Raw genomic sequence first — 22,959 nt, forward strand, 5'->3', positions numbered from 1 at the left:
CTCCTTGCTTGGCGAGAGATACAGTAACACACCATAGTACAATTTACTGCTAGAGTGTAGACTTGCAGCAAGCCCTGTACAGTTGTTCTTCGATGAGCGTAGCACTCATACACAGAAGTGAAGTCAGCCATTACCAAGAATGGCACCACTGCATCTCCTTGTGAAATTTTACATAGTCCGCCTTTTCTAGGTACATCGTTGTACAGTAGTGGGTGTTTCCCCTTTGAAGGTAGTGTGTATCTATACGGTGTGCTCCAGTTATGAAGAACACAGTTACGTATAACAAAATTGTAGATACAACAGAGTAAAATTCAGGTCCCCCAATTATCATCTATACATCATCATACACTTTATTTGTTCTATATCTATAACGGGATTTTGATTCAACCTCCTCCCCCCACCCCCATAAAAAAATGCTGATGTGATGACTTTTTTTTTTTTATAAAGGGAGTTGCTTGTACATATGTACACTATTCATTGTTACCATGACTCTCAAGTAAGGGGCAGTTGAATGCATCTTGTCTGCGTTGTATGCAATATCTACCTCAAAAGTGTGTTATGTTGCCTTACAAGCAAAACGTAATTTGGAGGATTAATATTACTTGCAAGTTACCATGATACTTTGCATTAAAATTGGTCAGAAGTGCTGTACAGACGTCAGTTCAGTGAGTGGTGACTTAACAGAAATTGAAGAAAGGGGCTAGCTTACTCCATCATTCGCACTGAAAGGCATTCAAATGTCATATAATTGTCATTGCTATCTCTAGCATCTCCACCCCTCAGGAAAAGCAGAAATTGTGATGCAGTTGCACATTTCGGTGCAAGATAAATTTTTGCTGTGTGAATATTATGAAGCCCTGATGGGTCTGCACAAGATGTTATTGAGCTGCCCACAGTGTTTTGTTTGTTTATTTGTTTTTATACCCACCCATCATTTTGTGCATTATGAACGTACAACGCTGAACAGGGTGTTCAATTTTTTTCAAGTACAGTTGAACCTCTCTTATCCGGCCTCCCTTTATCCGGATCTCTCTATTATACGGACGCAATCTCGCCGTGATTTTTTTATATTTTTTAATAATTATGGAAGGAAAGGGGGATTCCCAACTCAATCTAACAATGGCGACCTACAGTCGACTTTGCCGAGCCGTGATGATCGAATTTTGAAGCATCGTTTCATCGACTCGTACTGTTTATTTTCAAGATCTACTTGATACATTTCTTAATAATTAGTTAGGTAAATCATCCCAAGAATTTATAAAAGAAAATGATTTCATTCTTGCAAACACGAACCTCTATTTTGGGGTCTGTTACTGAGTGTAACAATGAAAAGGTTGCAGTATACACATTACTACATGTGGTACTACAATGGGCTACATCAGTACATGTGTATGTATATGTACATGTATAAAGCATTGAGTCTCCCGTATCCGGCCAAATCCCTTATCCGGATGAGCCGCGGTCCCGACTTGTCCGGATACGAGAGGTTCAACTGTACACGTATGTAGAGCATGCTGGGATTGAGCTGTACAGTCATGTACAACAGTCTAAGTAAGCCTTTCTTTAGATGGGATATTGTACATGTATACTCTCCCTCAGACAGGGCACACATACTGTAATGGTCCACTACATGAAAGAGGCACCATATCTGTGCTTGTAAATTAACCTCATTTCTTTGAAAGAGCACTATGAACATGCAGTGAAGTAGATTGTTGTTAGAACTACATGGGCAACTATCCGAGACACAAGACACAGACATGTAAACAACAGAACACATACATACGATACATACACACACACATACTCACACACACACATACATATGTGACCGTGCGTCACAAAACAAACAAAAAGTCGCACCCCTTGATTTTATTTGAGGACTCAAAAGAGGTGAAATGGGTCAGCAAGTCAATCTTGAGTTTTTCATATTTTCTGCAAGAGCTATCCTTCTACATCATTCTTAAGTTTGTGATCATGATATGAATGGGAAAGTGTGCTTGCAGCAGTTTTTTTGCAACCTATTTTTGGGGGAGAATACAATGATCAGGTAGATCTTAGAGTTCCCATTTCATTTCTTAATATCCTTATAATACGCACTCTTCACTTTCAAGTCCAATAACTTTTGAAAGGATAACTATGCTGCTTTGAAAGTTAGCATTAATCATGGACAGAATGTGTTAATAGACCATTCTCAATTTCTGCTTAAATTGGTAATCCCTTCATTGTTGTTTCTCTGGTGGTTTACTTCCTGTTTTTTGTCTCTTTCATTGCACAGCTCGCACAGCTTGGTATTGAAAGATTAAGCGCTTGAATAGACCCTGCACTTCAGATTCTCTTTTCTCAGTTCACACTTTTACAGAGTGTGTGCTTTCTTTCTAGTATTTAGATAGGTTAGATGAGTCCATTTGAATTGAGTTATACATCACTTTAAAGGTTAGAGTCTGCTCTCTAAGAATCTGCCCTCAACTAAAAATCATCTGGTGACTTTTTGTTCGTTTTGTGATGCAAGGTGACATATTATGATGTGTCTTTATGTATATATATGTGATAAAAACCTAAAATGGCAATAGATCTATATATATATATATATATATATATAGATATAGATATATATATATATATATATATATTGTAACAAAGTAGGTCGTAGAGATCCCACTCCTGGTCATGACACTAATGTGTGGCAAATACACGTGTTGTAGTAGATGTGTGGTGATAGATTGGTATCAGATGAGGCCCTACGACAAAACTTTGATCAGGATGACCAAGCTACAATAGGTGTGGATTTGTTTGGCCGCAGTATACGACCAAGGATACCAGTTAATTCTTGTCTACCAGCTTATGTCTATACCAGTTCTTAGTTACCAATTCATGTCTACCAGTTCCAAACTACCATCAGCTCCATCATCAGTCCATCATACCAGCTTCACATCATTCTTTAAATTACTTCTACCAAATATCTTTACTACCAGTCACCACTACCAGTCACCACCAAGGTCCACTCACCTGCACCTGCACAGGACTTGTTGGTAGAAAAGACCACTCTTCCAGTCCTTGGTATAACTTCAACAGTTGTTGGTAGTACATGTATTTTATTTACAGAATACTTGACAACAACAGCCCAGCTCATTCCCAGAATGTATGTACACAGTTTACTTCTACAACCGCGCAGACCCGGTCCCGTACCTTTTCCAGGTCCCGTACCTCTACACAGATCAAGGCTGCAGTCAGAACTTGGGCTATTATGACCAGTCCCTCCACTAGACCTGCCTGTACAAGGCTCGACCTCGGAAGCTCAACTCAACTCTTCACGTAACTAAACGTGCCTATCGCATCCGTCCCCACTTGACAACGAACGCAATTTACAATTGCCGTATTATATTTCGCTCCATAATTGTTGCCGTAGTTATGCAAATCACACCTTCCACTACTAAAACACAAATTTGTGGAACAATTCCAGCCGAAACCGTACAGATTTCGTATCAAAATAGTGGTATCTATTATTTCCGTCCAAATCCGTAGCCAACTTACCCCTCAATGCCCCTTACTTACTTGATATCCGAAAAACTGACCAAAACCGTGATTTTGAACCTTGCTGTAACAACATACATTGTACATGTATCTACCGACAACGATCAATCATACTTTAATTTGATCAATAATGAACAATCGATACCTGGCTTACTGTACAAAAGCCATATTTTTTGTTTTTCCATAATCTTTTACTGATTCCATATTTAATACAATTCCATGATAAATCAAATCACCTGTATTACAGAATCCACGATCCAACAAAACACAATTATAATGAAATCAAGCCAAGCTGTACGTTCAGCAGAAACAGTGCATTCATAAAGAATATACAATACTCCGAAAAAACCCAAAACAAAACAACATACACTGCTTTATACTTACTTTCATTAAAATCAAATGGAGCTGTCCTTTTAGCATGACAGTGCATTCATAAAAAAAGAATATCTATATTAAGTGGAGCTGGACTTTCAGCGTAACAGTGCTTCATAAGAAAAAAAGAATATTTAACACATCAATATACACCCAAATAAAATCGATATACAACCAAATGGAATCGATATTCCCTTTAATCACCCCTCCCCCTCCCCTTCCCCTCTCCCTCTCCCAACTACCATTCCCCTCCCTTCCCCCTTCCCCTCGGACATCTGGCTCCGGGTCTTTCCATACTTATTTTCAAATTTTCCCATTTACTGAAATGAATGGTTAAAGTTCCCCTCATTGATGCTAATTTCTTTTCCTCAAATCTATCCTTTAAAAAAATATTTTTTATTTCATAAGTAGGCGGCTTTCCATATTCTCTACTTTTAAAAATCAAATATTTAACCAAAATTAAAATATGATTTAACTACTGATGTTTTCCCCTTTTATCCTCCTTCCACCCAAACAGAATTTCTTCCCAAGTACAATTTTTTAAATCAACATCCTTTATCATTTCTTCACATAATTCCCAGATTAATTTCACATGCTCACAAGTGTAAAATAAATGTTTGTATGTTTCTTCTTCTTTTTCACAAAAAGAGCATAAGTTACTTGCAGTAAAACCAAACCTGAAAAGATGGTGATTTGTATAAACAATACCATGCACCAGTTTAAACTGAAACTCTCTTTATCGGCGATTTAATGTACATTGTCTTGGCCCTAAAAATATATTTTGTATCTCCTTAACAGAAAACCCATTATTTTGATTAATTCTATCAAAAATCGATACTGCCCTTTCCTTTTCCTTTAAAAAATTGCAAATACATTTGTTTTTATCTTAAATTGCTAATATAAATTGTTTTCCCTCCTGTAATAAAATCAGTTTCCAAAATATCTTTTTCTTTTTCTTTCATATTTCTCCAACCCATAGGTATATTTTCATAAATACATCTTAACAAAAAAATATCTTTAACTCCTAAACCTAAATCTCTAAAATATCTATCACATTTCAATTCACCATTATTTCCTAATATATGTTTTAATCTATAAACTCCCTTTTTATGCATATTTTCATCATAAAATACAATTTCTATTTAATCGTATATATTTATTATTAAATATTATAGCATTACCACTATACAAACAATTACTAACATTACTTCTCATTTGTTTCGTATTTACCCAAGCTTCTAATAAATCCCTATAAGATAATGAAACTTTCACTCTCAACAGCGCTGGTAAATAATCACACAAAAATATAAATTCTCCTAAGTGTCTCGTAACAAAATTAGAATATTGCTTCCATTTCATATTTTCATCTTTATTAAGAAGTTTCTTAACCCACATAACTCGCTGTGCTTTAACTAAATCAACAAAATTCATCATTTTTAACCCGCCTTGTCTATGATCTAAAAACAGTATTTTTTTTTCTAATTTTATCTCTTTTTCCTTTCCATAGAAAAAAAAAAAATTTGTGTAAAGAATCAAAAACCCACCTGGGAACTGGAGTGAGAGAAGCTCGATATATGATTTTTGAATAAATATGTACTTTAAGTAATTGAATTTTTCCCATCAAAGTTAAATCTCTTTGTTTCCAGAAATTCAAAAGAACTTTTATTTTACTCAAAATCTCTTTATAATTCATATTTTCCTTCGTTCCCTCATCTAAAGAAAAGAAAACCCCAAGTATCTTCACAAAATCAACTGTTTCTCCAAAATTAGTATCTAATTTCAAATGCTGATATGATCCCAATCTTAATACCTTGGTCTTATCCATATTTACCTTTAATCCCGACATTTTTTTAAATTCTTCAAACAACATCTTTAACCTATAAATTGATTTCTCATTACGTATAAAAATAGTCATATCATCTGCATATAAAACTAATTTAATTTCCTCATCTCCAAACTTTATTCCTTGTACAGAATTATCTCTTTGTAATCTATGTGCCATTATTTCCATGCATGAAATGAATGAATAAGGAGACAGTGGGTCACCCTGTCGAACACCTCTCTCCACTTTAAAATAACCGGTAGAAACCCCCTCATTCAAAACACAACTCAAAGCATTTGTATACAAAACTTTTACGCACTTTTGAAATGACGGGCCAAATCCGAAAGAAAGCAAAACCTTTTGAAGAAATTGATGAAAAATAGAATCAAAAGCCTTTTCAAAATCTATAGCCAATAAAAACCCTGGTAAATTATAATAAGATGTATGAAATATCATATCATCTATAGATTCGAATGGCTTCCCCAATATTTCTTCCCTCAATATAACCTACTTGATCTCCCAAAATAACTTCATTCAAAACTTCCTTTATCCGTTTAGTTAAAATCTTTGATAAAATCTTATAATCTGCATTAAGAAGAGATATTGGTCTATAATTCTTCAATAAAAAAGGATCTTTCCCATCCTTAGCAGCTAACTTAATTATTGCTTGCTGCTGTGAAGATGACATTTCCCCTAATTTATATGCCTCATTTAAGGCTTCTCTTACTACTCCTCCAATCTCCGGCCAAAATATGTTATAAAATTCAGTTGTCAGACCATCATTCCCCGGCGATTTATTTAATTTTAATTCTTTTAATATCTCTATACACTCTTCATTACTTATCAAACCTTCACAATATTGTTGAGATTCCTCCTTTAATTTTGGTAAATCTTGAAAAAAAACATACATCCCAGTCTTCTATATCCCTTCTATGTAATGTACTATACAATCTACTATAAAACTTCCCGATTTCTTCAGCTATAATTTTTTCATCACCCTCCGATATCTTCAATTTCTTAATAATACATGTACTTCTCTTTTTATTCCTTTGCATTAACTGATTAAAATATCGTGAATTCCTTTCTCCACTTTCATCCCACGAAGCTCGTGATTGAATCTTTATGCCTTCATTTACATAATCATATGATTCCCTTAATTCTTTTTTTGTATTTTCCAATCTTTCCAAAATCTCTTCACTCATATTAATCACAAGCGTCTGTTCTAAATCACGTACTTCTTTTTCCGATCGCTTTCTTAACATTCTCTTTTCTTTTGCCTACCTTTTAGAAATTTTTTTGTGTAAAACTACGAATCTTCATCTTCATAAAATCCCATAACAACCTTTTATCTTGTATTTCCATACTTAATTCATTTTTTAATTTAGTGATTTCCTTTTTTATCTCTGATACATATATCTGATTTTGACAAAGACTATTATTAAATTTCCAATATGATCCTCTTCTTTTTTTCCCATCTATTTCCTGTTTTATCATATAAATGCAAAAATATTGCATGATGATCCGGAGCAGTAGATGGAATTATTTCACATGTTATACTTATTTCATCCAAACTTTCAGATATTATCCAATAATCCAATCTACTTTGCATAAAAGGATTTTTTTTTTAGTATAAGTAAATTGCCTCTTCAAAGGATGCCTAATTCTCCAGATATCCAAATAATTATTTTCTGACATAAATTCCTCAACTACTTGATTAATTCTTTTTGGAGTCCTATCCACAGCATAAACAAAGTAATCTAATTCAATATCCCTAATCATATTAAAATCACCGCCTACTATCACCGGATACCCTCTCTTATTGATTTTAGCAAGAGTTTTACAAACCTCTTTCCAAAATATCAATTGATCGCTTTCATGATTTCCTGTAGGGAAATAAACATTACCTAATACCAGTCTGATACCTTGTATCTTACAATCTATAGATATATATCTACCTTCATTATCTCGAAAAACCTGAAACACATCAACATTAACCTTTGGGGAGATTAACACAAGCACCCCTCTACTGTGATTAGAACCATGACTAAAATAACAGTGACCTTCCCACATCGAACTCCATCTGTCCTCAATATCTCTGGTACTAAATGTTACCTGTAAAAAACAATATCTGCACCTTTATCTTTACACCACAAAAATTCTATCTCTTTTCCCCCTGTCTCTAATTCCCTTTACATTAAGTGAATACATTTTACAATCTATAGAATCTTTTCCAGATTCATCTGTATTACTCATTATTGAAAATATCTGAAATATGTCTCAAAAACAAACCCAACATCAAAAAAGTACAAAGTTGCCCGGAACCAAATGCCCACCTCTTAAAACCCCCAGTAACAATAATCCAAAACATCTTTTCTTAACCCCACAGCCTTCTCCCCCACTTACCAAGCAATCAGTATTCAAAACTGAAGCATTGTACATATGACACATGAAATCTTAAACAAAATGACTCTTTGCAACCAACATTGCCTTCAAGAAGAGTTTAACATATTCAAATAAAACATCGATCTTAATTTGCATGTATAAGCTTCCTCAGACCTTCACCAATTCATTCACGCTAAAATTGATAATGTACATTGCACCATAATGGCTGACAAACTAACAACCCTCACACAAAGAGAGAGCGAGAAAAAAAAACACCTGTCTGTTCTCATTGTGACCTCATCTTATGTAGAATGTAAGCTGGTACATTCCTTCCCCATAGAACGCCGCAGAGCGACTGAAATGGAGAAGAGATAAGAAAACATGGCATCCCTAACCCCACACTCCCCGGAAAACAGCCCCGACCCCCGACATGTACATACTTTTATAGCATATCCCAACAATAAATTGTCCTGACGGTTGAAATACTCCAACCTTTTACTATACGCTTTCCACCACTCCCTATTCACTTTATGTAAACCTACTGCACGTGTATCCAATCTTATGGCATTCATGCATAATTTCATACATATATATGTTCCAAAAAATGACGGTCCATTGTTTTCCACCTTTGTCCCCCTTCCTAGAGTGTCTTCTGAGCATTTCATGACATTCAGTGTTCTATGTACTCGTGATATTTTTTTTCATAAAAAAAATCAATAGACTTCAAAGTCTCCAATATCCAGAATGGCAGCGTGATCCATAAAAAGTTGTCAAAGTATATTATAATACGGTAGAACTTAACTTTCCGCTCTCTCCAACATATGATGGATGGTTTCATGATGGTGATACCTTTCTCCACTGAAACAAAATTACTTTAACTATCAATTTCCAATCTCACTTACTCCTAAATGGCTCCCGATACTTATCTAGTTTTCAACCTCCATTCTTGCCGCATCAGCCACCTGTTGCTCCAAAAGAGTCGGATTAGCCTTTCGATCCGACACCTTTTCAACCTGGAGGCGGATTCCCGTCGGGTGCTGTTGGACGAATTGGCCTTGCTTCTCCATAGGTATATACACCCAATCAACGAAGAGTTTCCAGGGTTCGCGTTGCGAAAAGTAGGCCAGCTTGCCCGCTGCGCGGGCCGCTCTCATGGCGGGCATCTGCTCACGTCGAAGGTCCCTCACTCGCTTCGGGAGATCCTCCGTAATACTAGCAGTAGACATCCTCGTTCCCTTGAGATTTGTTGCGGTCTTTGTACCTCAGGAAGCGAGCGATAATTGGGCGCGGTCTCCCGGTCATCCCCGTTGCATTCACCCGATGTGCCCGCTGAAACTCAATCTCCTCTACTTTCTCGCGTTCCAACTTCAGATGTTCCACAAGAAACTGACGGAGCGCTTTTTCAGAGTCCTCCCTTTCCTCCTTTTCTGGAAGGCCATGGAATAGCAAATTTTCCCGACTGATGTATGACTGCATACCATCCAGCTCCTGATTCACCTTTTCTCTTTCTTCCTTCAGTTTACTTTCTAGTTTTGGTATTTGCGTTTTCAGCTCCTGGATGTTTTGGTCGTTGAAGTTGACAGATTTCACGACTTCATCCACTTTCTCTTCGAGTTTCTTGATCTTGGACTCAAATTTCCGTTTCATGCTTTGAATGCTCTCGAAAACCCTGTCTATCTGTGTCTCCATAAGTTTTTTGATAGACGGCAGTAACGTGGGGCTTTCTGGCGTGCTGAAAACCGGGCTCGAGGCTGTAACACTCGAAGGAGTCCGGAACCATTTCCCGCTATGGGTTCCCTGCTGCCCGCTGCTACTTGCCATTTTTGAAAGGTGAATTTGAAATTCCAGAAATACACGCTACGCAATGGGTGGTGGAGGAGAAGGCCGTGACCGCGTGTTTACTCCTTGACGAACATACCAAAAGCCTCCTACCCACCAAGCTCGGTTCCCGAGCTTATACCACTTACAATTTGCTGAACACTTTAATAAGTCAAATGCCTTGAACACAACTCGACATGCATTACATCTTTGACTGGTGTCAACTACCAAATTCTTTTTAAAACATCATTCTCTAATGGTTTTATGATAACACCAATTACTCCTTGGTGACCATTAACTCTATGTACATCTTTATGCTACCTCTGGAACCTCGTCTAATACCTGTGCATCCAGCATGGACACTACCAACTCAAAGACCAGCCCTCAGAGTAATATAACAATTCGGAATATTGGTACCACTATAATTCTACCAACTCTAACAAATATTTATTCTTCCAACACCTGGTACCGCTTCAATCATTTTACTTCACCACTTCTTGGAACCACCACCTCTCCGTACATAAAGTCCAGTACATATGTTTCATTGGTTCCAACTCAGTACCATGTAGGCCTACCACCGTTATCTTCCAGAATTAGATTGATAATGTCCATCAGTCCTCAGAAAACATCCAATTATAACAGCTTAATGTCCAAATTCCATTTGGCAAATTATATCTAATGTCCATATCTGCCCATCTCTAACAATTTCTCGCTTCCACTATTTTCCCTCCACTGTATCCGTCACTACTTCCAAGAACACGCCACTGGTCGTCAGGAACCTCTCCGTCTTCCTGGTCCACGTTCGGCGTGGCCGCAATACCAGCATCTCAGTAGCGCTGGAACTGGTCCTCCCTCTGCGACGTAACTCTCCCAGCCTCTCGCTGATGATCTCCCCGTCTATGTCGGATGGTGAAACCCGGACCCCGATTTCACTGGTTACTGGGGCTTTTACTGCAGGTATCACATTCTCGATCACCAATCGCCTCCTCCCGCCCGTCAGGTCGAGGAGCCCGCTGCTATAGCTGTCCTCGTCCAGCACCAGGGTACTGCGTCTCTCAGAGGTGACACTCCTCTCCAGGCTGACGCTCTTCTCTGGGGTGACGCACCTCAGGCGTGCGCCGGGAAGGGGTTGAAGTAGAGGGGTGCAGGGGGATCTACTCCTGGGTCTGCTTTCCGTCGGTGGCAGCTTCTCAATCTTAACTGGCGCATAAACTGGATGGTGTTTTCAGATGTACCCGCCCTAGAACTGCATCGGTGGGGTGTGTTCCGTAGTGGCGTTCCAATTCTCGCTTGTGCAGAGTTTGGAAAGCACAACGATCACACTTGAATTCGGGGATGTGCATGTCGAATTCGTGTCATTGCATCGAGCTTCTTCTGGAAAAGGACTGTCAGCACACCTTACAACGGTAAACTTCTCCCTTATCTGAACAGGACTTGGCTTTGCTGGAGGTGGACATCGTTCTGTTCAACAAATGATATCAATCAAATGTTATTCGCGACTTTTATCAAATCCCTCACAGTCATACATACGCACCTTACAGTTACTTTGTGTGAAACTGGTATCTGTCATAGTCCATATTCCCTGCTGCTTCTCCCCTTCCGGTGTCAGCCGCTGGACGCTGGCGGCGCTGCTACCTGGTATTACCCTCAGCCATCCGGCAGCGTTCCGTGGGGTTTTGAAATACAACCCCGCTGTGCTGACGCCACTGGTAGAGCCAGGCCCTGCTGACCCAGGCAGCTTTTTCTGTGACAGTACTTAATGGTGTGAGCCTTATCCCCGGAGGCGCCACATATCGGGCATCTGTAAGCCCGAAGTACAGGACAGCTCGTTTTCCCGTCATATGACTTGAGCTCATGGCTTCCATAGACCCTCTCACTTTCTCCATTATTTTTGCAGAAGACGCACAGGGACACTGAGCTAAGTGGTCCATCACTTCCATCTCGTCCTCGTAGAGCAATGATGTCTGGTAGAATTTCCTTGTTGCTCAACCAACAGCTACTAGTCGACAAATACTTAGAAGTATCGCTGTCCTTCTGTAAGTCCAAATACTGGTATCTCGTCCCTTGGTCCTGGGATTCGCCCCTTTTTGTCACTGTCGCTCCCAATTCGTTTAGTCCCAGGTAGTTATTGAACGGATCTCGCACCTGTTCGAAATCAAAGTACTGGTTACCCATCTCTTGGTCCTCGGTTTCCTTCTTCTTCATCTTCATCGATACCAGCTTACTCATCCCGAAATAGTCGTTGAAGGGGCTGTACAAATCCCCCTCCTTGAACGATGCCATGACGTCACCGGCAATGCACCTAAATATTGATAGTACAAAAATCTTTTATCCTCCTCATTTATCTTGTTGAATGCACTTGATTATCACTCGATTATTTAGATTCGTTACGTAGTGCCTAATTATCTAAAATACTGCGGACGATGCCTATCCTTCCTTGGATAACGCCTTCATCCACTCCACTTATCACCATCTTATCCCGTCGACACAGTCGGAGACTCCCGGTTCCTAAATGGCGGTTGAGAATCCACTGTTCTCTCTTCATGGCTAGGGGTGAGTAGCATCAGCTTCTTTCAGCCCTGACTCTTCCAGCTCCACATCAGCAGCAATGCCTTGCTTCTGGTCTCCAGCCTGCTTCACTTCCCTGTTTGGCTCGAACTCCCAAACTGGTCTTGGTACCCCCGTGTACGGCTTCTTCAACCAATCATTTGGATCGAGGAGTCAATTGGAGTCAAACAGTCACATTGGATAATTTGGTAACTATCAGGTACGGTCCCAGCCATTTGGTCTGCAGTTTGGGACTCTGGCCTTTCACCCTCATCTTCTGCCGTAGCCATGCATACTGGCCCTGGTTGAAGGCAGAGCCTTCGGCCTTCTGGTCGTAGAATCGTTTCTGCTTCCTACAGGCTGACATCTGTCTCGCCCTGGCTTGGTTGTGTGCCCTCTGCATCCGACCCCGTAGCCTCTCTGCGTAATCGGTTTGGAGGTCCTGCTGGCCATCAGCATCATCTGGTGTGACAAGATCCCCTGGTAGTTCCACTTCTCGCCCCAACATTAGCATGTTTGGAGTTTCCCCAGTCAAATCCTGAGCACAGCTGCGGGAGGCACAGGTGGCGAAACGAGGGAGTTGATCCCAATCCTTTTCCTGCCTCTCCACGTCCAGTAGTGCAGCAACTGTGTCTATTAGGGTGCGGTTGTACCTTTCCATGAACCCGTCTGACTTTGGGTTGTAGGCTCTGGTCCAAGTCTTGTTCACCCCCATCAATTTGCAGACCTCACTGAAAACTTCAGACATGAAATTGCGGCCTTGGTCTGAATATACGAGCCTCGGTACCCCAAATCGACAGATGAACTCCACCACCAGTTTCTCCGCCACGGTCTCCACCCTTTTATCTGGTATCGGGTAGGCTTCCATCCATTTTGTGAAGTAATCTCCAGTCACCAGTGCCCCGTTGCATAAAAGTTACTATTGTGGTAACTTTGCCATCCCATGGTAACTACCATGGTAACAATACTCAACAGCCAATCAAAATCGAGAATTCCATGGTAATTTCGATTGGATGGCAAAGTTACCATAATGGTAACTTTTATGCACAAGCCCCAGGATATACTTGTTCCCATGCTTGGTCCGGGGGAAAGGGCCCATGATGTCCAGTGCTACCCTCTCCATCGGGAAACCACTAATTCTTTGCTGTAGTGGTGCTTGAGCAGCTTTACCAGGACACTTCCTTCTGGCACACACGTCACATTGTCTGAGGGTCGAACAAACATCAGCTGCCATGCCGACCCAGTAGTACTGCACCTTCAATCGTCCCAGTGTCTTCTTCAAACCAAAATGTCCCCCAGTAAGAGCTGAATGGACTTCCTGTATTGCATTCTTGACGAGCGTCTTTGGTGGGATGGTTTGTCTCCGGGTGTTGGTACCATTCGCTGACTCCCATCTGCGGACCAACACGTCGTCTACCACCTCCAATGCATCCCGGTGCTCCAACAATCAAGTTGCTTCTTCTGGCCAAGATGACCAAAACCGTGATAATTTAGAAAATTTAAAAAATCTCAACTCTACACATCTAGACGATAGTGCTTCTAAGCGATGTCTGGATTACCCCTTTCTGATTCTGAGAATTGAGTATCAGTATCACAGCATAAAAAACAGACAAAAAGACAAATTCTACATTTTTACTTACCTAGGACTCGCCTCTCGGTCTGTTTGATCACTGGTCTCTGGTCTCGGAGCTGCAGCTGCTTCATCTGCAGCGTACCTGTTGATCATTACAGCGGCCAGCTCCCACGGGGTGATGCCCATCAACGCCGCTACCTCCCTCCATCGCTCGTAGACCTCGTTGTCGAGTGTGAGACGTTGTGTCTTGGCACTGTAACGTGCTCGAGTGGCCCTCTTCGCGAGTTTTTTTTTTTCGCTGTCTGTCCGCCTCCTCTTTTTCTCGTTCGGCATTTTTTCACACGAAGAACTTTCTACGTATCAATATCATCAATGATCTAGATCGTTAGATCGTAGACGTCCGTCGATCGGTGTGGTAAAACAGAGAGTAGAACTAGCTAGAAGTAACAGTACGTATCATGCATGCATATGCATGCACCGTATGCATGCGTATACCACTCGCTAGCTCCGGTTCATGTACGTACTATATGCATGCGATACATGTGTAAGTTACATGTACGTAGCTAGCCCTAGCGAGCCCGAGCCTGCGTGTGAAAAAAATAAAATAAAAGAATGCTACCGTTGTTTTTTTTTTCTGACGTGCGACAAAGTTGTCCACAATCTAGCGCAAGAGGGAAGCAATCATGAATTCTAGAAATTCCACCGCTCGTAATTCGATTTTGGGTCGGGTTGACCCGGTTTGAAAATTGATTTTAAAACGATGATTTTCTCTCTTTTATCGAATGGTATAGACAAAGAGCAACAGGTGAGGTATGTTACTGTTATAACTTGTACTTGAAGTCATATTGGACCTGTTTTATGCAGTTTTGATTTTCGTGGGTTTGCAAATGTGGGCTAATACCTTTAACAACGTATCTACTTGTACCGACAACGATCGATCATACTTTAATTCGATCAATAATGAATAATCGATACCTGGCTTACTGTACAAAAGTCATATAGCGGAATTGATCGATTTTGCTACAATATATATATATATATATATATATATATATATGTATGTATATATGTATACGTATTGCGACGAACTCGCCTTTGTGTCATGATTGTGAGAATATTTGACTGTCTCTACAAATGCCTCCATGAACCTTGTCAGGATGACCGTTTTAATACCACAATGATTCCAACTCATCAGTAACCAAAAAATGTATTTAGCATCAAATGTTTAAATCATGATAATGCATTACCTCATTACAACGACTATTGAACAATGCCATATACGGCACTACTGTTGTAACGAATAGGGTACCCTCTTTTGCTGTTAAACATACAGTGGATTTCAACAAGTTGTATTTGGAAACAAAAAATGAAACCGATTCCACAGAATGTCATTACATGGCTGCCCTCCCCATGCAGGCTTTGTCCCTGGAGCAGAATATAAAAAGAAACATAGGACTGATAACAATGTACTACTACGAGAACTATTGTTTGTTTGGTAACTACTCTTTGTACAGTCACATAACAACACTACGTCTACAGTGTTTTTCTTTGTCAAAGCTGTCCAACATGGCTAATCTTCCATGACAAATTCTTCTTTGATGAGGTCCACATTCTCCCCATTTGGAGAGAACAGCCTCTCTGTAGTGCATGTAAGCCGTTAGCCTGGTCGCAGGGTGAAGACTTTAATAAGCCCTCGTCTCCTGCATGTCCTCCCTGCAATCGTCGCGAATTCCATTGATATAGTGCTGCAGCATTCCCTCCTGGTGAGTCTGTGTGGCAACAGTGCGATGCCTATGGACCGGCGGTGCACTCAGCGGGCGACGTGGTCTATCTCTATCATCTCCAACGCCGGTGCAGTAGTGGTTGATGGTGCTTTTCCTTTATTGCTTCTTGGTCCTGGCTACCCATGGGAAGCAGAGATGCTCACATGGGGAATGTCCTCTGTCTCGTCCTGACATGGAGTGCCAGAGTAATTCCGAGGACGCGGGGAGCGAGCATACCTTGGAGGGGAGCGGCTCCTGGATCAAGGTTGGTGATCAGATGGTCTCTCCAGAGGCCAGAAACGTGGTATTTGTAAGGGGCTGTGAGCACAAGGCGATGTATGGCTTCGAGGGGCTGGTAGGAGGTCGGGAAGAAAAACAAGGAAGGACTGGTAGGTGGTCGCAGAGAAGAACAAGAAGGACTGGTAGACCTTGCTGGAGTCCAGGAGCACCTAGGAGGGAACGGTTGCGCCGACTTTACGCCTAGACTCACTGGCTTTTCCCGCAAACACAGGTGTATGAGTGTAGACTCGCAATGGCTTTTCTATGCTTCCTTGTACCTTGGAAAGTATGGCTCTGACTTCGGTGTCACTTGCATCCGTGTCGTCCGGGTAAGGGTATCCCAGGACTGGTGGAGATGTCAGTCTCGTCTTTAGTTCCTTAAATGCAGACTGGCATGCATCGGTCCGGCAAAACTGTTTTTCTGCATTAGCTCATGCAGAGGCTTGGCAATGGTTGCGAATCCTTTGACGAAGTGATGATAATAAGACACCAGGCTGATGAAACTCCTCATCTCCTTTATTGTTTTAGGGGTAGGCCACTCCTTTATAACCTTCGTCTTGTTTGAGTCAGTGTTCATTCCGTCAGCTAATACGACATGACCGAGGTAGTTGACACTTCTCTGGAACAGATGACATTTTGATGGCTTTGACTTCAAGCCTGCCTTTCGTGTAGTCGTTCAAAAACAACCCCGAGCCTTAATTGCCACCTCCTCGTCCACAGTTCTTCCGGACAATGACGTCATGTAGGTACATGAGAAGTATCTCCCAAGTCAGCCCTGCCAAAACCCGATCCATCAGCCACTCAAAGGTTGCCGGAGCATTTGTAAGTCCGGAAGGCATCACTCACCAGGCATATAAGCCGCTGTTGGCAATGATGGCAGATTTCTGCTTGGCATCTTTATCTAACTGGACTTGCCAGTATCCACTGGCTGAATCCAATGTTGAAAACCATTTGGCTGTGCTCAGGACATCCAACGTGTCAGCGATGCATGGCAGAGGATATACATCCTTTATGGTTATTGCATTCAACTGCCGGTAATCTACGCAGAACAGCTTACTGCCATCCTTCTTTGTGACCAGAACGACATTAGATGCCCATGGACTGGCAGTGGGTTCGATGACACCTTGTGCCAGCATGTCATCAACCTGTCTGGCTATCTCTTCTCGTCCGGAAGCATGACATCTTAAAGCCTAGCAGATCGGACTAGCATCACCTGTGTTGATGGTGTGCTGTACCAAAGTTGTCCTCCCTAGATCTGCTGGGTCTGTACAGAGTACATCTGAGTATTCCCTCAGAAGTTCACATACTGGGGGATGGTTTTCTGGAGGGATCTCCATCAGACTGCGTTGACACAAGTTCTAAATGCGTGGAAACACGACCCTGGGACATACCTTCTTCGAGAGGATTCGCCTCCACGTCATCTGCAGCAATACTGGTAAGGTTGGCAACCACTGTTCCTGTTGGCAACGTCAGTGCCGTCGTTGTTTGGTTGTACACCTGCAGTGGTAGAATTCCCGAGTCAGTCGAGATAACTGCCCGAGCAACCAATGAGCCTATTTGCAATAACTCATGCAGTTGGGTTGTTTGGTAGCTCCAGTAATGTGATGCCTGCCGGGATGCTTTTGTTGTGTTTTTCTGGGGACCCGGGGAGAATATTGCTTCATGACCAGGAGGTATGGTGCTTGTCTCGCTGACAGCAATGCGACAACAGAAGGTATGGTGCTGGTTCTCCTGGCTTACAAACGGGAGGGATACCCAAGGTGTGTGCAGTTGCATGGCGTGGAAGTCCAACGTGGTTTGCAGACCCATCAACAGATCTAGGCCTAACAGGCCATCAGTTTTAATGTCAGACACCACCAAGACAACATGGAAGATGTAGGAGCCCATATGTTACACATCTATATATATATATATATATATATATATATATACACACACACACACACATATATATATAATACACACACACACACATATATATATATATATATATATATACATATATATATATATGTATATATATACAAAGATGCATATGTGTGTATAGCTGCCTTGTGTCTCATTTGAGTTGTTCATGTAGTTTAACTGCAATGTACATATACTCATTGCATGTATAAGTACAGTGTACATGCATCTATACACAGTGTAGCCCTGATGATCGCTAGACCCAACCTCTTGGTTTGTATATTAATATGACACAATAACATAAAAAAAAAAGAGAACTTGCAGTGTTAAGCCCTGTTTTTCTTATCCTCTCTTCACACTGATCCGTAAATACACTCTGCTGACTTCAAAAGATCGAGGACCCATTTGTACAAGATTCATAAGATGTGCGTTCAATTCACTAACCTGAATTCTTTGACCGATTCAAAAGCAGTATTTAGGAAATATGTACTATCTACAATAGAGAAACATATTCTATGATGGAATTGCACTAAAAGGGTGTTAGGTCACTCAGATGTAGCATCTGAAGATGTATGAAATATGTTTGGAGTTTATCACAAGTTTCGCGAAATGTGACCCATTAAAAAAAAAGAAAAAAAAATATATATGTATATATCAAGGGAGCGGCTGAGAAACTGATACTGTGCAGTACAATTCTGACAGGAATGAAGAATGATGATTTTTTTTTTCAATATAAGTATTTTGTTTCCTTTCTTAAACTTCTCTGTTATCAAAATAAATTGCCGTCATCAAATATCAAACGCCTCCAGGCTTTACAGAATGCTGCTGCACGCCTTCTTCCAGGCACCAAAAAGTTTGACCATATCTCACCAACACTCTGTGGGCTTCATTGCCTGTCTGTGCAACGTAGACATGGTAGAGTACAGTATAGAGACATGGTAGAGTACAGTATATACGGTCTTGCTGCTTACTTACAAGAACTACATTTTGTAGGCTCTCTATAAATTGTCTCCTATATCTCTGTACTAATGAGTGTACGTCAGCGATGCCAGGATTATGTCGTGCAGGACTGACTCTGCATGCACCCAATGTACCCGTCTGAAAAACATATTTGGGTAGACCCTTTTCTTTGGTTCTGCCATGTCTGTGGAACTGTCAACCATACCCACTTCGGAATTGTAGCAACCTTTGTACCTTCAAAAACACTAAACTGAAGATTTACTTTTTCTTTTCCAACAACTCTGTGAATGATGTTTGACACAACATAATGGGAGCCAGACGTCTTTATATGTTACAGATATATGGCGCTGTAGAAATGCTAGTCATTATCATCTTCATCATCATCATCATCACACGAGTTGTAATAATGGACCTTTTGGAGGACTTCCTAATCGGTAGTCAAAATCAAAAGTTCACCTTTAGTCCCTTTTCACATACAATTTGTTAATGAGAGTAAAAGTAAGCTCATAAAGGAAATCTTACTGTGGAATATGTATAACAACATATTGATATTTATGATGAACAAAATGAAATTAAAGGAAATTTAGATTTATTTTGAAGAATATGTATGCAAGAAGTTTCATTTCTGTGTCATCCTGTATTCTGTTTGCATAATTTTCACTGCAAGAAAATATCTGAGCCACGGTACATGGCTAGAATGCTACAAGTGTCATACGTAACATAGTGAAAATGTTTAAAAGGGACTACAGTGTATCTGTCTGTTTGTCTGTAAATGAATAGATGTGACTGAGCGATTACACATGAACTCACTTATTTTTTTTTTTACTAATGTGTGACTACCCAATGACATGACATGACATAATGCACTGACCTGCAAAATGTGCTGCATCTAAACTAACTACAGTCAGTGCTTCAAGTTGTTAAGTCCACTATATCAATGCTTATCTTGAGAATCTATATCTACATGTAGAAACCAGCTTTACTACAGAAAGATACTTTGATACAGAAAATATGCATGCTTCTAGAAAAAAAAATCCACGTATTGCGCATATCTATGAATGAAAAAGCATGTACAATGTATCTCCCTGCTGGAGAGAACTTAGTGTCCCACAGTGTGAAAGACATGGTGAAGCAAACACACTGTGAACACATTGTGAACACATTGTGAACACAGTGTCGAATCTCTTCACACTGTTAAAGTCAAGAGTTTTAACATTGTGAACCCACTGTGAATCATCAACGTACTATGTGAAACAGAACTATGTGAACTCTCTGTGGAAAACCGAAGCACAGTGTGAAATCTTCCAAACACTGTTAAATTCGAGCGTTGTTTACGCAACCGACTATGTCAACACATTGGCCCAAATTCACGATACCATGGTTTAAACCATGGACAATTTGCATGGAGCGCCAAGTGTCACATGGTATTTCGTAACGAAAGAATTATTTCGTAACGAAATGACAACATTTTGTCGACGAAATGATAATTAACGTTTGCAAAATGAGCATTTCGTCAACAAAAATGGTCATTTCGTTGATGAAATTACTGATTTCGTAACGAAATAGGCCATGCGACATTTAGCGCTCCATACAAATTGTCCATGGTTGAAACCATGGTTTCAATTGTACCACCTTCGCGAATTCGGGCCGTTGTGAACGCACTGTCAATGACTGTGGGGCACTCCGTTCTTTCCAACAGGGCTTGCTCATAAACATAGCGAAGGCTTGGCTTTTTAACTTCATTGATTCGTTTTGCATCCAAAGCATTTCCTGCAATGATATGAACTATAAAAACCAAATGTATGATCTCACAGTTTGACATCAGTGCGACATGGTAGGATCTGACATAATTAGCTGTTTTGCCACTAGAAGAGTTAAAAGAAAGCAGTACGTTGTACAGTATAGGCCTATATTCTTGCGTGCTACCTTATACCAGAAAGCTGGTCACAAAACACTGACTGCAATTAATGTACATCACCCAGCTCCACTGTACGCTGACACTAAATAATCTATTCTGTACCCAATGTCTTTGTTGAATATACAATGTAGCTTACTACCTATATACGCTATCTGGACTTACAGGGGCATTCAAGATGATTTCGATATGGTATACATACGTAAATCGTTGATGTCATGTTTAGATTTGTGGAATATTTGTGGTCCTTGAGCAGAACCGATACTCTGGAAACTCCGAAACAAATTGCACTGAAAAGAAAAATGTGATGTCATATAGGAGGCTCACATTATTCCAGTAATGTGGCAATACCATTCCATTATGGTACCACTTGCTTATTTTGCAAGTTCACTCTATTAATATGTATAGATAATGCCTGCTTCCTTCTTTCGTTCTACTTCCTTGAACACCTAAAATTATGCATTCTTATGTGAAGATGCTATACGTCGTGATCCTCGTTCATTGTGATTTAAATTGTCATGAATTTTGGGAAACATTCTCATTCCTCATACCAATTACATGTACTATCAATTCTAAAACTCTTTACCCAGTATAGACAAACTAATGTTCGGATGCCAAAACTTACGAAACATCTGGAGGTCCTTTTAATATTAATATACACATAGCATCAGGCTAGTGAATAAGCCAAATTCATCTTTGCAACCTCTCCTACTGGAATATTATACAAGTTGCATACGTGAGTTCAATCATTACATTGGATTTACAGTAATGTATTTTACTGAAAACTGTAGTGTTAAGATAAAGACAATAATAGGAACACTTTCCGGTGTGGTACGCTTTGTTCATCTTGTTTAAAGAGACTTTGATAGCGGCTGCATGATTTTCAAAACCCTTGTCAGCATACGTTTTTCTTCATCGATTTTTTGCTTTTATTTTTAAGGAATCAGCGAAGTTCTTTGTGTGTGTGTGTGTGTGTGCGTGTGTGTGTGCTATTGAGCCGCCATTACAATCAAATAGTTAAAGAGGCCCCAATACAAGATGTTATGTCGCATTAAACCATAAGAAACCAGATTTTGATCTTGTCGAAAATTTTCAGTAGCCTATACCAAATTCTTTGCAAAAATAATGCATGCCACCGACAGGAAAATATGTAGGCCCAGACCGACTTTGTCTTCGTAGCCATGGTTTAAGTATGGTTTCAATCGCTCTAACTGCTTTCAACATTTACCTGAAATCTATACGCCTTTCACGCAAAAATCGGGTGTTCTATTACTTTCGCCCTTCACGTAATCTAAGCGAACGTGATTCATCAAACTCATGAATTTTTGTAACATTTTGAAATCTGGCCAAAGATGTCAATGAAGGAAAACGATAAACTCTGTAAAGGCATACCATAATTTCAATAACATCAGGCGAAGACAACAGTGCATGCGGAATTTCGGGATCCCTACAGCCAGAGCTTTACCGAGGAGGGGACGGCGCGTCGCCGCAACTGCGCGGCTGAGTAGTTGCAGCGACTAGTGTGAATAATCGAAAGATCAAGAATATTGGTTTGCGCTCTCACCAAGAAGCCCCGCCAAGAAGGCGATTCCAAGGCGACGTCCAAAGACAAGATGACAATTTGTTCGATGACAATTTGTTTGCGACGTCCTCGAGACGTACGTCTTCTATCCCAGTGGCCATCTCAGCGACGTCCCCTCATCGTCACCAGTCTGTCGCTATGAGTTCCAGCCGCAAAGTAGCGACGTCTTGAAACAGTGGCGTACCGTGGGTCTCGACATTGGGGGGGGGGGGGGGGGGGGGGCGCACCTCGTGGAAAAGTAAGTTTGTGTATGCTTGTGCGCGTGTGCGTGTGTGCGTTGTGTGTGTACGTGTGTGTGTGTTTGTGTGCGTGTGTGCGTGCGCTGTCAGTCTGCGAGCGAGCTAAGCGAGCGAGGTCGAAAATTTTGACATTTTACAATCCAAGAACGACCGTTTGTAGCTATTTTTTCGCTTTGGAAATTAAGGGGGGGCGCACCGGGCGCAACTGTTGGCAATAACTGGCAGCAACAGGTACCATATTCGAGAACTGAATCGCATCGCCATTCGTTCT

At 40.6% G+C, this 22,959-nt stretch overlaps 1 pseudogene; it reads right to left on the minus strand.

The window, feature by feature from the left end:
* Positions 1 to 9,033: 9,033 nt before the first annotated feature.
* LOC139740274 (uncharacterized) lies at positions 9,034 to 9,928 on the minus strand (annotated as a pseudogene).
* Positions 9,929 to 22,959: the final 13,031 nt, after the last annotated feature.

Source organism: Diadema antillarum, unplaced genomic scaffold, assembly GCF_040938485.1.
Source record: "Diadema antillarum isolate AM-2024a unplaced genomic scaffold, OU_Dant_1.0 seq00000846_RagTag, whole genome shotgun sequence".
Classification (NCBI taxonomy): Eukaryota; Metazoa; Echinodermata; class Echinoidea; order Diadematoida; family Diadematidae; genus Diadema; species Diadema antillarum.